The sequence below is a fragment of the Lissotriton helveticus genome, chromosome 7 (assembly GCF_964261635.1).
Source record: "Lissotriton helveticus chromosome 7, aLisHel1.1, whole genome shotgun sequence".
NCBI lineage: Eukaryota > Metazoa > Chordata > Amphibia > Caudata > Salamandridae > Lissotriton > Lissotriton helveticus.
In genome coordinates, this window is record NC_136068.1 from 1282254540 (window position 1) to 1282269638 (window position 15099).

Sequence of the window (15099 nt, forward strand, 5' to 3'; positions counted from 1 at the left end):
TTTTACCTGGATTAAACTGACAACATATCATACAGGTACGGACTTTCTGCTTGGCTGCAGCTCGTAAATGCTTGTTGAACCAAATGTTCTGGATACTGTCTAACATAGCTTTTTCTCCTAAATGTGCTGGACTATGTGCGGTATTAATAATGACTTGAACCATAGAGTCGGGGAGAAACCATGTGGCTCTACCCTTTGTTAACCATCCTTGGTCTGTCTGGACCCCTCCTTGTTCGGACCATTTCTTGATTTCTTCGGGAGTAGCATGTAACTGGATATCTATGACATCTTGTGTAGGATCCTTAACTGTCATACATGTAATCGGATCTGGAGTGTGTGTCATGTTAACTGGAATGTCTAGAGTCTGTGCTGTAAGCTTGGCTGTGCGATCTGCTAGATCATTACCTTGGGAAATAATGTCAGTAACTATCGTATGTGCTTTGCACTTCATAATAGCGATAGATGTCGGTAAGTGTATGGCATCTAACAGAGCTTGAATAAGGAGACCATGCTGAATCTTGGTTCCATGAGAAGTCATGAAACCTCTCTCCTGCCAGAGCACTCCGAAGTCGTGTACAACTCCAAATGCGTAACGTGAATCTGTGTAAACATTAACTTTCAAGTTCTTGGCGTGTATGCAGGCTTGTGTCAGAGCAACTAGCTCTGCTGCTTGAGCGGACAGGGTGTCAATACGGTGTTTTTCAATAACTTCAGTGTCAGTAGTCACTGCATACGCGGCGACTAGTTCTCCTGTACTAGTTCTCATACATGAACCATCCACATAAAGTGTCAGGTCGGGGTCTGGTAACGGAGTATCTGTCAGATCTTGTCTTGGCTTTGTCGTAATGTTAACTACTTCCACACAGTCATGTGGGTCAGGATTCGAAGTAACTGATGGTAACAGTGTAGCAGGATTTAAAATGTTGCAGCGTCTGATTTCTATGTGTGGCTGGAACAGTGTCAATTCATAACCTGTTAAACGTGCAATTGTCAAGTGTTGAGTCTGTGTTCGGTTTAAAAGAACTTCCACAGAATGTGGAACTTGTACTGTCAAGGAATGTCCTAAAACTATGGAATCACTTTGTCTGATAGCTAGGGCTGTGGCTGCAACTGACTTGAGGCACGCAGGCAGAGCCTGGGCTACAGGATCTAATGTGCTTGAAAAATAAGCACATGGCTTGTATTGTCCTGCTTGATCTTGTGTGAGAACAGATAATGCTGTACCTTCGCGTTCTGTGACAAAAAGTGTAAAAGGCTTACTGTAGTTCGGTGTAGCTAGAACTGGAGCTTGGCATAAAGCTTTCTTTAACTCATTGAAACTAAGTGTATGTTCAGATGTCCAAGGGAGGACAGTCGATACGGCTGCCTCCTGTGTCGTTAACTGTATCAGTGGCTTGGCTAGAAATGCATACTGAGGAATCCATTGTCTGCAATAAGAAGTAAGGCCGATAAAAGCACGTACCTCCTTCTGGGTCTTGGGCTGAGGAAGACTCGCTATCAACTGGATACGGTCTGGTGTCAACTGCCTACCCCTCTTGGACAGCAAGTGTCCTAAGTAGACCACTTGCTGGACACAGAATTGAAGCTTAGAAGGGGACACCTTGTGCCCCATCTCGGCTAGGAAATACAAGACTGTAAGGGATGCTCGCTCGCAAGCACGTTCAGAACGGGCTGTGATCAGTAGATCATCGACATACTGGAGCAGCGCAGTGTCAGTTGGCATGTAAATGTTGTCTAGTTGTCTCTTAAGTGCTTGACTGTAAATACTAGGACTTTCTGTGAAACCTTGAGGAGCTCGTGTAAACATATAGCTCCTTCCATTTAAACAAAATCCGAAAAGGAACTGGCTGTCTGGATGAATAGGAACACTGAAAAATGCGTTCTTGAGGTCTATTACAGTGAAGAACGTGGCTTCGGAATCAATGGCCGTTAATAGGGAAGAGATGTCTGGGACAACTGGGTACTGCGGAATAATACATTTATTAAGCTCTCGTAGGTCAATCACTAATCGATATACTGGGGGTGCATTTGGATCAGTACGTTTCATGACTGGAATGATCGGAGAATTACATACATTGGAGTCAGTTTCTACAACCACTCCTTGAGCAATAAGCTCGTCAATAATTTTGGATAAGGCTGCTACAGCCTCAGGTGGCAATCTGTACTGTCTGATTCGTGGTAACACTACACCTGGCTTGAGAGTCACACGATAGGGTGTGATTTGCATGTAACCTACATCAGTTGGACCTTGCGCCCATAGATGCTGTGGAACATTAGACAGTCTTGAATCAAAATCTCGTAATACATAGTGACCCTTGAAGTCACGTAGGAACAATCGTATTCCCTCTGGGGAACAGCATATAACTGCACCTAACTCTTTCAGTGTTTTAATGCCTAATAGATTTTCTGGACATGACTTAGTAAGTAACAGATCAGTAGTGCGGGACAATGGACCTACTTCTAGAGTAACTGGCTTTGAAATCTCATTTACGATAGGTTTTCCTGAAAATCCAAGGGAAACATTTCTTGAGCCTGAGAGCGGAGCCCCTGGAACTTCGGCGTGACTAATTGTGGTCCTACTTGCCCCTGTATCGATCAAAAACTTTCTATCTTTCCCTAATACTTGACTATGAACATAGGGACCTTCTTGATCTACAGGTATCTCGATGAGAGGCAAGCCTACCTCCCTCTCTAGGCTGTTTCATGAATACTGCTGGTACTCTGGATACTCAGACTGTGCATACTGGTACATCTGCTGTGTAACGTGCTGTGTTGCAGCAATAGGCTGCGGTGCGGTAACTGTCTGTGGTGCATTCTGTGGCTGAGGAATCTGTGAAACTTGTTCTTGTCTAGGCGGACGTGGTCTTTCTTTAGTCTTACCAGTAGCTATGTTGTGTTTCAGAACTGCACACTCATTTATAAAATGACCTGGCTGTTTACAATAGTTGCAATTCCCTTTAACGGGAGCTGCAGGATAACTGGCTTGATTCGGATCCCTCTTCTGACTGTCTTGAGGAACAGATTGTGCAACTAGTACTTTCATTTTCGTGTCTTTCATACGTTTTCTCTCGTGTTCTTGCTCTTCTCTGATTCTATTCTGGTGGTATTGAAGCATCTGCAACATCTGGGACGGGGTATTAGCTTGCCAGGTACTTTCGACTTTTAAAACTCGATTTTTAATTTGTGGGCTTGAATTCTCGACTAATTTAGTAACAAAAAGGTGAGGGTATGACTCACTACTTGTCTTGAGGCCACTGTTGATGCTGAAACATTTTTCAAATCTAGAATAAAAATCACTAATATCCTCATCTTGCTTCTGTTTACAGGCTGAGATTGCATCCCAGTCTTCTTTTCTAGTTGTCAATAATCTGGGTAAAACTTGTATTAATAATTCCGGTAATTCTTTACATTTATCTCCAAGACCGGTACCTGGTACTCGTGCCTTGTCTTCAGCTTCTAGAACTGCCCAATCGATCTTTTTCTCTCCCACCTCCCATTCTTTTTCCTTGAGCTTTTCATACACCCCTGCGGGCAGCAGAACCTTTAACATTTTAATTATATCTGGATATGTGTATTCTCCCATACGGAGCATGTCTTTTAATTCTCTATGGAACCCTGCTGGATCTTTGTCATGACAGGGAATTAATTTCTTCATCTCGAGGAGTTCCATCTTTGTAATCGGAGTGTAAACAAACACTCGTTCTAGTTCGCCACCCGTTCCTCTGACTGGGTGGACTTCTCGTAACGGATTCTGTCTCTCTATGTAAAAGGGTTTACTTTCTGGAGGTGAGACATGAACAAAATGCGGGTTCAAAAACGTTCTATATTTTTGACGCTGTTCTAGAATGACACTAATTAAATCGGTACCTAGACCTTTCCATCTATACTGGAGTAACTCGTTCAGGACATCATGTAACGGGCCTGGATCAGAGTGCTGACCCTCATACAATGTAATGAGGTGCTGAATCATATACATACCCGCCAGTCGTTGTTCGGCTGGGGGCATTTTCAGAAACATTTGTGCCACTATTTCGTCTGGAAAAGTGGTAGAATCAGTAATCCATCGGACTGCTGATCGGGCTAGTTCTTGTTCATGCATGGTACTTAACTCACTGTAACCGATTCGTGATTTCAGAATGTGATCGGTAGCTTGAAACACTTGTTCTAGTGAACCTTGTTCTGGTGCTGGAGAATGAAAAATAGACTTGTGTTCTAGGCGTAAATGGCGATCTGGAAATCTAGATTTTCCTACATACGCTATTCTGGCGGGATTCTCGTCGTCTACCTCTTCAGTATCAGAGTTACTTTCTTTCTCGCTTACTTGTGCTGCTTTACGTTGTTCGTGTATCTTTATTATTTCTCTACGGATTTTCTTGTACATACTCTCCATAGCACCGACGGTCTTGTGCTTACCCTCGGCTATATTATCACTCCACCTTGTCAGGGTTCTCATTTCAGCCGGATCTTTAGACGGGTAATCTTGTTCTCTTATTAGACAATTGATCAGAAACTTTAATATCATGAGCTGGATCTCGGCTTTCCTTTGAGACATGGCCTCGCTAATACTTTCTGGATCATCCCCTGTACGGATGAAACGATATATTCTGTCTAGATCTTCTTTCATATTCGGTAAGGTGACTAGATACTCGGCCACCTTTCTTACGCGGAATGAATATAAAACCATATTATCCTCGCCTGGGACTGGATCATAGCAGCATTCGGCAAGGGATTTTCTTATTTCTGCTACAGTCTGATGTCTAGGCGTACGCTGTGACGCTTGTGCATGTAATTCGGCTGTCGTTAAACACTTGTGTGGCGGCGGGGTTTGAGGAATTCCTCCCCCTGCGGCCCCTAAACTGGAGTCGTCTACTGAGGCTCTTCGTCCTGGCAGAGTGGGAAATGGAAATGCAGGCTGGACTTGTATGGCGGACTGGACCGGGGGTACCGTAACAGGTACTCCGGTGTCTGGAGAAGCGGGAAGTGCCTGATTTACAGGGACTGGCGGAGCGCGAACGGGATTTGCATATTCTGGGACTGTGTCGTCCAAATAGGACGAAATAAAAATATCAGCTGCGGTCTGTTTGTGACGTAGTTTGGTCGGAACTAATGGTGGCGGGAAATTACTGGATGCCTCTGGGGTCGCTTTTGGCAAGCCCTCGGCAAGGAGAGGGTACATACCCCTAATAAGGGCATGCCTCTGTCTGTCTGACTGTTCGGCTTTGACTTGTTCACCTATCTCGATTAGTTCTTTTTCTTGTGCTCGTTCTAAGGATTCTCTACTTAATTCTGACTTTCTGATTTCCTTTTCAGTTCTTTTATGAGCTTCTTTGCGCCATAACTCGATGGCATCTTTCTGTGACTGTCTGGCTTTCTTTTTCCATAATGCCTCTTCTACTCGCATGATGCATTCGGCATCCCATGTACCCGATACGGGCCATCTATACTTTTCTTCTAACTGTTTGGTATACTCTACCCATAAATCTAGATACAATATGGCGCTTATGCCATGCTTCTGATACATAAAATGACCTGGACTGTCCCTAGGCGGAACTGGAACTGCTGCTTCCAGCAGACCCTTTCTGGTTTTTAACTGACGTAATTTCGAAAAGAGCGGCATGACTGAACTATAATCTAGACACAATACAATACACAATGAACACGATACTTATTCCCCATTCATACCACGACATTAAAATACATGAAGAACATTTAAAAATAACAGTTCGAACAGAATACTACCTGGAATACGGAACACAAAATACATGAATTTTCTCGAACAGAACTGACTAGAACAGGAACTAGATGCACTGCTGAAACAGTACGAAACTTACCGGTCTCATAAAGAGACACGTCAGGACCCGCATCCACCGAAGTGGACACTTCGTTTGTGGGTCTGTGTACCACCAACCCACGGACCAGAGTCAATTAGATTGACCCTGTCTAGATACCACCCCAGTAACGGTACTCACCGGGCAGCAAGAACGGAAGGCCTCGGACTGGACTGGACTGCTACGATGACGGACGACGAACTTCGGACTTCAGTTACGGGTGGGCCTCCGGATACCTCGGACCTTGGACTCTTGGCTTGGGCTCTGGTCGGGACTCGCCGCGTTCCTCCACCGTCTCGTTTGGATGCTGGACCGCCTCCTCCGTCTCCTCCGTGGGCCTGAGGGATACTTGAAGCAGAAATATCTGCCGGTGCACAGAAGAGTTCCGTCACGACTGCAGAGGGTCAGGGGGTCGGCGTGGCTTCACCGACGCGTGGGGAAAGGGCAAGTCCCTATTCGGGCGCCATTATGTGGTAAATAAATAAATAATACCCTATTTTTGAATGAATAAATGAATAACAGATAGCTCAATAAATAAGAGTCAAGATTCGAGGTAGTAGGAGTTTTGCAGGTTTAATACAGCATAAGGACAGGAACAGGACAACCTGCATAGGAATAGGATGGCAGGGCCCAGCAGCTGCTGGGGCTGGATCTGGGATGAGCGCGCTGACTTTTAATAACAATACATGAGCATATATACATAACGCAAACACATAGCATTACATTGCAGTAGGCGTAGCAGTGGGTGGAGCAGAAGGTGTGACGCGAAAGATAAGGGCGAAAAGAGGTGTAACGGGGCGTATACATAGACATGTGATGCAAACGTAACAGAATATGTCATGAATGGGGCGGAAACCATGGAGGGGGCTACCTAAGGAGCCGGGACCTCTAACCTGATGGTGCGCGCAAACTAGCAATGACGTATCACTAGGAGAAGCTGGGGGCTATGAACTCTGTGCTAGGAGCAGAGACTGAAGTCTGGAGAGTCAGGGCGACATGTACCTAAACAGTATCTAGTATCTGATGTTTAGAGAACATGTTGATATAAACTAGAAGTTAGGAGGGGAAAGGCTAACTTGATTCTAAGACTGGACCATGCATTATTCTACATGTAGTGCGTGATGAAGAATATTAAATGACCATTAAATGCAGTATTTCTCTAACGTGGAGACGTGAAGGCTAGACAATGACGGAAACTATTGATGCGATTCAGTAGCTTAGGAATGCAGAGAAGGAGGACTGAACTGATAACTGGAATCATAACATACTTTTGGCAGACTCAGAGGCTGAGCCAGGCTGGACCGGGCACGGCGTGGCAGGAAGTAAGTGAAGGGTCGAGGATACAGGTGGGGGCTGTATCGCTCCTCAGCGAGGTTTCAGGAGACAGGAGCTGAATCTGGTGTCCAGGCCCTTTTGAGGCCTAGAAACGGGGACTTTATAATAGAATAACGTGCACACTGAGAAACGTGGCAACGTAGCTTTACATAGGCCTGATATACGTAGTATTCACGAGAACTGGAAACTGGCATACTAGAGGTGGACACAACTGTAATTGCGTCATTAATCGAACATGGGGAATGCATATGCATATTTAATCATGCACACATAACATATGATGGATGACACGTAGGGACACAGAACATGGCAAAATTTACTTTTCCACACCTACAGCTACTCATGGTGAACTGTGCACTTTCATTGTCCATCGGTATCCCACTATGTGTCGTGAAACCCTTTTGCATCCTAGAAAAATAGGCTGACACCTTCTCTTCAGGCTCCTGTTTGCATGCTATAAGACTATGCCAATCTATCTTTTTGCGGGGCACAATAGTTTCTAGTATCTTTACTAAGTGACCTGCAAATTTCCGAATTTCCATCTTGGGGTTTGGGCCTGGCCATCCTGTCTCATCTTTCTGTGCCAAGGGGTTCCAATCTATCTCAAATTCTGCGCTGTCTTCCTTCTTCAGCTCTGACCATAAATCGGCAGGTACAGTGATACATCTGTTCTATATCATCCAATGTCAAGGGAGTGACCCTCCATGGGCTTTCTTTTTGGGAATATCATTCATCCAGGGTTTCTCCTATGTTGGGGTGCTGAGTGACAATAGTGAGCGAGTTCAGTGTGTGATGACTGAACATGAACCTAGATAGTTGCATTTGCCACCTCCAAGCCTGGTACTTTTCTCAGTGGCAGGGCTTTACCACGCATAACGCACAAGGGGGTTACTGTCTGTTCTACATTATCTTGTGAGGACAATAGTTTCTTATCTTTTTATTGTTGCAACCCCTGGTCATGGGGATCGCATTGATCTATTTGATCCAAGATCTTGTCTACCAATTTGGTAAACTTCTATGTATAGGCCGTCTGGTCAGAAAGGGGTACATGAATATCTTTTAAACGTTCCTCATTGTCTTTAGCAACTTGGAGTTGGGATAACTGAGGATAGCCCTGACTAAGGGGTAAGTTATAAACCAATCCATACACATATAATATATTTGGTCAAAGACCATTTGCAGTAGGTGATGCTTCATCCTAAAGTTAACATTGGCGGGGAAAATAATACCATAGGCCTTTGAACCCTCTTTCATTATGGCATGATATGTGTTCTACCCTTTCCCGTTCTTCTTTAGTCATCTGAGTATCTAATCTAAGTATTTTGGTTTCTTTGTCACCCCCTTCTACCTTCAATAATTGTGGTTCAGTGGGTGCAGCTTCTAGGGTCGGGCAGTTTAAGAAGGATGTTGTTTGTGCTGCTGCATTGATCTTGCAGGTGTATAAGGAGGAGGTCGGGACTATTAGTATGTGTTCTATCAGGGGGTCCTAGTCACTGCTGGGAGCTGAGGGTACAACTGATGTATGATCTATGGGTTTATCATCAAGAGCTTTCGGAGCCGACATTTCTACTTCTCGTCCTATCTCTACCAGTTTTTCTTTGTTCTTTTTCTTTTCGTAGGCGCTGGCTTTTCCCCTTTCTGTTCCCTCCCAGGGGACCCTTTAGTTTCAGTCCCGTGCATATTCATCAAGGCCTCATACTGCAATATTCAAATCCTTCCCTGTCTTTCCCTATCCATTAAACATTGTCACAAATAATCCAATTTAGCTTGTCAATGGAGCCTATTTTATTGCATAATATTAGCCTCAGGGTCTAGACTTAAAATCCAACTAAGCTTGTCAAAGGACACTATTTCTGGTCATTTTAAATCTGGATTCTCTTTAGTATAATCATGGCAGAGTTTTAGAAAGGGGCCTGCCTAGAGATCCTTTTTCTTCATTACATACCATGCTGGTGTACCGAGTGGAGGTGTGGACTGTGCCACTTCTGAATACTATATGCGACCGCAAGTTGCTATACAGGCAGAGGTTTTACTAACACAACAACCCATGGTTAGGAGGAAGGAAATCAATACTGATATAACAAGACAGGGGGCTCGAAACACCTGTAACTCTATATGAGGCCTCAATCCGGTCTGGGGTACTCCAACCACCCACAAACAACCATTCAAGGGAGACTTAAGCCACCCAATTTTTAAACTCATCATCTCCTCACCTGTTATTTTACTGTGTCAAGGCAACAAAGGCCTGGTTCATTGGGATTCAGCCAAGTGGGTCACATGTCGGGTGTCCTAGGAGATTCTATAGACTGCGACTGCAGGAAACCGAGCTCCCCGCAGCAGCCGTACCCTTCGGAGTCTTCTGGATCTCCTGGTCCTTCAACTGTGGCAGTTACTCCAACTTATTATTATTATTATTATTATTATTATTAGGTTTTTGGCTTGAGTCTTAAAGGTCAGGTCTTTTTCAAGCCATATTCCCAAGCTTTTAATCTCAGACTTGGGGGCTGGGGGTTCACCCAAGCAGGGGGGCCAGATGTTCTGCGGGAGAGAGAGCCCTTTCTGGCCAAGGAGGAGAATATCCGTCTTTGAACCGTTAAGTTTCAGAGACGACCTATTCATCCATCCTTGAATTTCTGCAAGACAGTTGTAGAGGTCTGATGGTTCTTGTTTTGGGTGAGATAAAGACACCACTAGTTGTGTATCATCAGCATAGCTGATGATTCTCACTCCGAACGGGGTGACAACCTCCTCCAATGGGGACATGTAGACATTGAATAATGTCGGGCTTAATGATGAGCCCTGGGGCACACCACATTGGAGGGGGGTTTCGGGGGAACGGGTGTCATTCTCCCAGACCTGAAAGGAGCGGTGGCCAAGGAATGATTTGAACCAGGTCAGAGCCGTGCCCTCAACACCAATGTTCTTGAGTCGCTGAATCAGGACCCGATGGTTAACGGTGTCAAAGGCCGCGCTGAGGTCCAGGAGGATCACTGCCACTGATCCTCCTGCATCTAACAACTGCATCCAATCTAACTGCATCCAACTGGGCTCAAACTTGGTATCTTGGGGTTTCAGCACCATTTGTTAAAGTAAACTTCTCATTCTAAACAAAGCACAGACAAACACAGTGGTAAGCAGTCAGCAAGCAAAGTTTATTTGCTTTAGCTTGAGCGAGAACAGCCAGCGACCAGCTACACTGTTCTGCTGGGAGTTGCAGTCAGCAGCCGTTTATACAGTTGAGGAGAACATTGCACTGAAGACAGCAATAAATCATTATAGTCCGGCGATAATCAGGAGGCTAATTCAGGAAGTGCACCAAAATTGCCTACAAGCACATTCCACGAACACCCACAAGCTAAAAACATCCTGCACCTGGTGTTTGCACGCCATCAACAGCACGTACACAGTCTGTCTCTCCAAAGACGAAGACCAAAAGAGCAATATAATAACACGAACTGCAAAATGGCGTACCACTTATAAAATGGATAAACATTTGTTCATGAAATATTTCTGCTTCCAGTCCCGCCCCCTTCTTAATGCACTTGTGTGATCCCGAAACCTGCTTTTTCACCCATGTGCTTCTCCCCCTTCTGAATCCACGCTGCATTCGCATCCGTTTGCTTCTCTCCCCCACTCCATGTTGTTCTCCCTCTTGCTCTTTTATTCACCCTGTCCCCTCTGTGTTGCTTCCCCCCCACCTGCCTCCTCCAGGTTGCTTCCGGCCTCTGTGTTGCTTCAGTCCCCACCCACCCTGTGGTGTTTCCGGCCTCTTCCTTCCTCCACCTTCTTTGGACCCATGCTGCTATGCTGCTTCTGTGCCCGCTGCCTGTGATGATTCCCAGTGCCTGCTTTCTAAAAAACAAAAAATTAATGATTATGAGCATTTATTTTTATTTTTTATCAGAGTTGGAGTAGCAAATAAAAAGAAAAAAGCCAGCTGCATAATTTTGTAGGCACACTTATTTTCTTATCAAGCCATGCTGCACAGCAATGCGTATGCTGTGCAGTATGGATAACAAGTATTGGCAAACCAGTATGTTCTTAAGGCAAGACCGTATTGGCTTTCCCAATGCTGGTTAACTAATTGCCATCCAAATCCTGCTATGCTCACTCTTCTGTGTTTGTTCTTTCTTTCTGCATGCAATATACTTCTGTGCAAAATGTTCCACTGTCACTTGCAGACGAATATCATTGCATATCTCTGTGTACCATGCAGAAGTGGATTTCTAGAAAGCTTCTAAAATGTTAAGCAACACAATGCAGATGCATTCTGAATGTATGTAATATGTATTGTTGATAACCAAAACACAATAGGAAATGTGAAAAAAATAAAAGAAGATGGTCAATCACTAAGGCATGTTTTGTATCGCCATAAGCAGTAAAACTTGTATGTATACGATTGAATAAGGCAGTTGGCTCAATTTTAGCCATCACATTCGATCCGCCACCCACATCAGAGGGTATACGTTAGATCAGATCTGGAGTTCCAACCTCAGTTTTGCACCTCCCACTATCTCTCCCTGCACATGGTCTGACCACTTCTTGATCCAATTTTAAATCTCCATCACTAAGCCATCTATAAATACTGACACCAGTGAAGGCTTGATCAGGAAATGGGGTTCTCTGGAAACCTTTGCCTTTCTTGGTAGTTTGAGGACCTCAGTTCCTGCTTACAACGCTAACCTTAATCAATCTGTAGCGGATATTTCCGACTGGCTTGCAAATGCTAGTAACATACACGCCCCTTTGAAAATGTCAAAAACTTTGCGCTAATCCGACGCTCACAAATGGTTCTCTCCGGACCTTAGGGCTAAGAAACTCGTCGTTCGCCAGAAGGAACGCGTGTGGAGAAGGAACTATGTCCCCCTCGGGAAGACCCACTATTTGGCCGCTCTTTCTGCCTACATGAAGGCCATTCTTTCAGCTAAAGCGGAGTTTTTCTCCAACTCTATTGAAATGTCTAATAATAAATCGAAGGACATTTTTTCCATCGTTGATAAGCTCACCAATCTTGCAAGAATCCAGGCCAAACCTAAAGCTACACAAGAATTCTGTAATACTCTTAACGAGTATTTTCAGGAAAAGATTATGCTCATCAAGTCTAGTATCCCAGTTTCTTTCCCGATCCCCCATGATTCTATTTATCTTTCTAATGAATTCATTTTTGACCACTTCCCTCCTCTGGATGTCTCATCCTTGCTTGCACTGACGGCCAGGGTTAAGTCGGGCTCCCCTCGCGATTGTTATCCTCCCCACATCCTAAAAGAGGTAATCACTGCCTTCCCTCTGCCTATATTACGTCTCCTTAACAGTTCCATAACTTTAGGCGTGGTACCAAATTCATTTAAGGAGGCAGTGGTAGTACCCCTGCAAAAAAAAGCAGGTATGGAACCCACTATCTTGTCTAAATATAGACGAATTTCTCTGCTTCCTTGCCTGGCCAAAGTTTTGGAAGCCCACGTCACTACCCATCTTTCTAGTTTCATTGAGCAGTCGGACTATTTGGACCCCGCTCAAGCCAGATTCCGACCAGCCCATTCCACCGAAGCGGTCATTACAGCAGTTTTGGATTCCCCGCGCCATAGCGCAGACGTGGGCATCCCTCAGGCTCTGGTCCTGCTCGACTTATCGGCCGCATTTTACACGGTCGACCATGACATCCTTCTCGACCGTGTCAAACTAGCCGGCATACGCAGCACTGTACATGACTGGATCAGATCCTTCCTTAGTGACCGCTCGCAAGCTGTTGGTCTACCTCCCTTCTCCTCATCGAAACTTCACACCACTTGTGGGGTCCCCCAGGGTTCTTCCTTATCACCTATTTTGTTTAATATTTATATGTTTCCTTTGCTGCACTCATTAAAAAATTTCAAAGTCACTACTTTTAATTATGCAGATGATTTGCAATTCACTTTCACCATTGATGACTCCCCAGAATCTGTTTGCCAATTTCAGTCCACCATGCTCTTCATAGGTCACTGGATGGACAGTAACCGTCTCAAATTGAATCCTGAAAAGACGGAGCTGGTCCTCTTCGGGAAAAGCAAACTTCTTTGGGGGCCACATTATTGGCCCCCCAAACTTGGTCGGCCCCCCACTCCGTTCAAATCGGTCAAAAGTCTAGGGGTACTTATTGATGATGAGCTCTCACTAAAGCCTCAGGTTAATGCAGTGGTGTCATCCTGCTTTTTTCAGCTTCGGAAAATAAAAAAGATCAGCCGAATGCTTACTCAGTCCGCTTTGTCCCAGGTTGTGATGGCACTGGTATTGTCACGCTTAACTATGCTAATGCCATCTACCTGGGCCTCCCTGTGGCTCTCAGTAAACGCCTCCAGTTGGCCCAAAATCAAGCGGCCAGACTTATCTATCGCCTCCCACGCTGGCAATCTGCCAGACCGCTGCTGAAGCGAACTTCACTGGCTTCCTATTACACAGCGTACACTCTTTAAAACTGCCTGCATGACGTTTAAAGCTCTTCGTGCACGCAGTCCTAGGTTCATCCAGGAACTTTTGCCCAAGTACACTCCTCCTCGCTACCTGCGGTCCGCTTCTCAGATTCTTCTGCATGTCCCCCGTTTTAAATTCCAACGGAAGGGAGGACGCAGGTTTGCCACGCTTGCCACTAAACTGTGGAACTCCCTCACTTTGGAGATCCGCTCCTCTACCACTCTCCTTCAGTTCAGGCGGCAGCTTAAAACTTGGCTGTTTGTTCAGACGCTGGCCTAGTACTCCATTTCTCTTCCTTGGGTTCAGTTTCTAGACCTATTGGTGAGCGCCATGAAACCCCTGGGTGAACGTGCGCTGTATAAATTCTGGTTAAGATAAGATAAGATAATATACGATTGAATAAGGCAGTTGTCTATGCTCACTGTTGGGTTCATTTCTGCAGGATCTGCACCTTGTCCACAATAATAAACCACCTATTACCAACTGAACAGGTGTGGCATAATAGAAGAGATCTGCCACATGCTACTGGTCAACGGGGGACTTTAAGTCCATCACTGCAAGTCCCAACACGCTTCATACTACAACCGCTTCTTGATATCTCAACATGACAAACAGATATGAGATGATATTAACAGAGCCCACCCCAGCAGATCTCTACATCCTCTCTTTAACCTATGTCTTTTTCATGACCATCAACTTTAAACAGAATCTCTCAGAATGGACAGTCCAACGCAGCAACCAGCTGAGTGGGCTATGATCATGAGAAATAGCCCAGCAGAGCGGCTCAAAGCTGCCCACTTACTAAAAACAACTAACTTCACGTCTCTCTCTCACACTTCTTGATCTATTATACTGTTAAGCCCTTAAGCCCTGCGTTCCCTAACATGATAACCCTACCTCAGTGGTCATCACACACAACTGGGTAACACTACCCACACAAGATCAAAACAAAGACAACTCACTTACAACCACGCACACTACATGGTGTAGTGTGCTACCCATATAGGCTAGCACTTAAGCCTACCCCCATAGAGGTAGTAAGCGCTATATAGATATTGCAATACAATACTAGTATGAACAATAGGACTTCTAAATCTTGTAACTCTCACTGACTTATGTAACATATCCTGTTGATTTATACACCTGCATGATTTACTGTTGCTGTATGTGTGATTGAAAGCGCTCTGACAACCTACATTGGGATGAGTTGAGCTGTAAAAGAAAGTAAATGTGTATGAATAAGTCTAAAATCAAGATTGGTGATTGATTGCTTTCAAAATAAAATATACGCAACAAAATGTGCTGCTTGGAAAAATAATGTTTTGTTAAACTTGTGCAGTTGTAAATGCCATTTCTCTGAGTCATCATTTAGTAAAACCTGTTTTCCATCATACCAATATTTTCAAGATAGATTAAAAATGGAGTCAGTTTAAAATCTTTTCTGGCACATGAAAATATATTGGAGGGCCAAAATCGCAAAAGTGCACTC

At 44.6% G+C, this 15099-nt stretch overlaps 1 protein-coding gene across 7 annotated transcripts in view; it reads left to right on the forward strand.

Moving 5' to 3' along the window:
* The window catches only part of SLC25A19 (solute carrier family 25 member 19), a 259092-nt gene that overhangs the window by 41324 nt on the left and 202669 nt on the right, over positions 1-15099 (forward strand). The gene's annotated exons all lie outside the window — the stretch shown is intronic.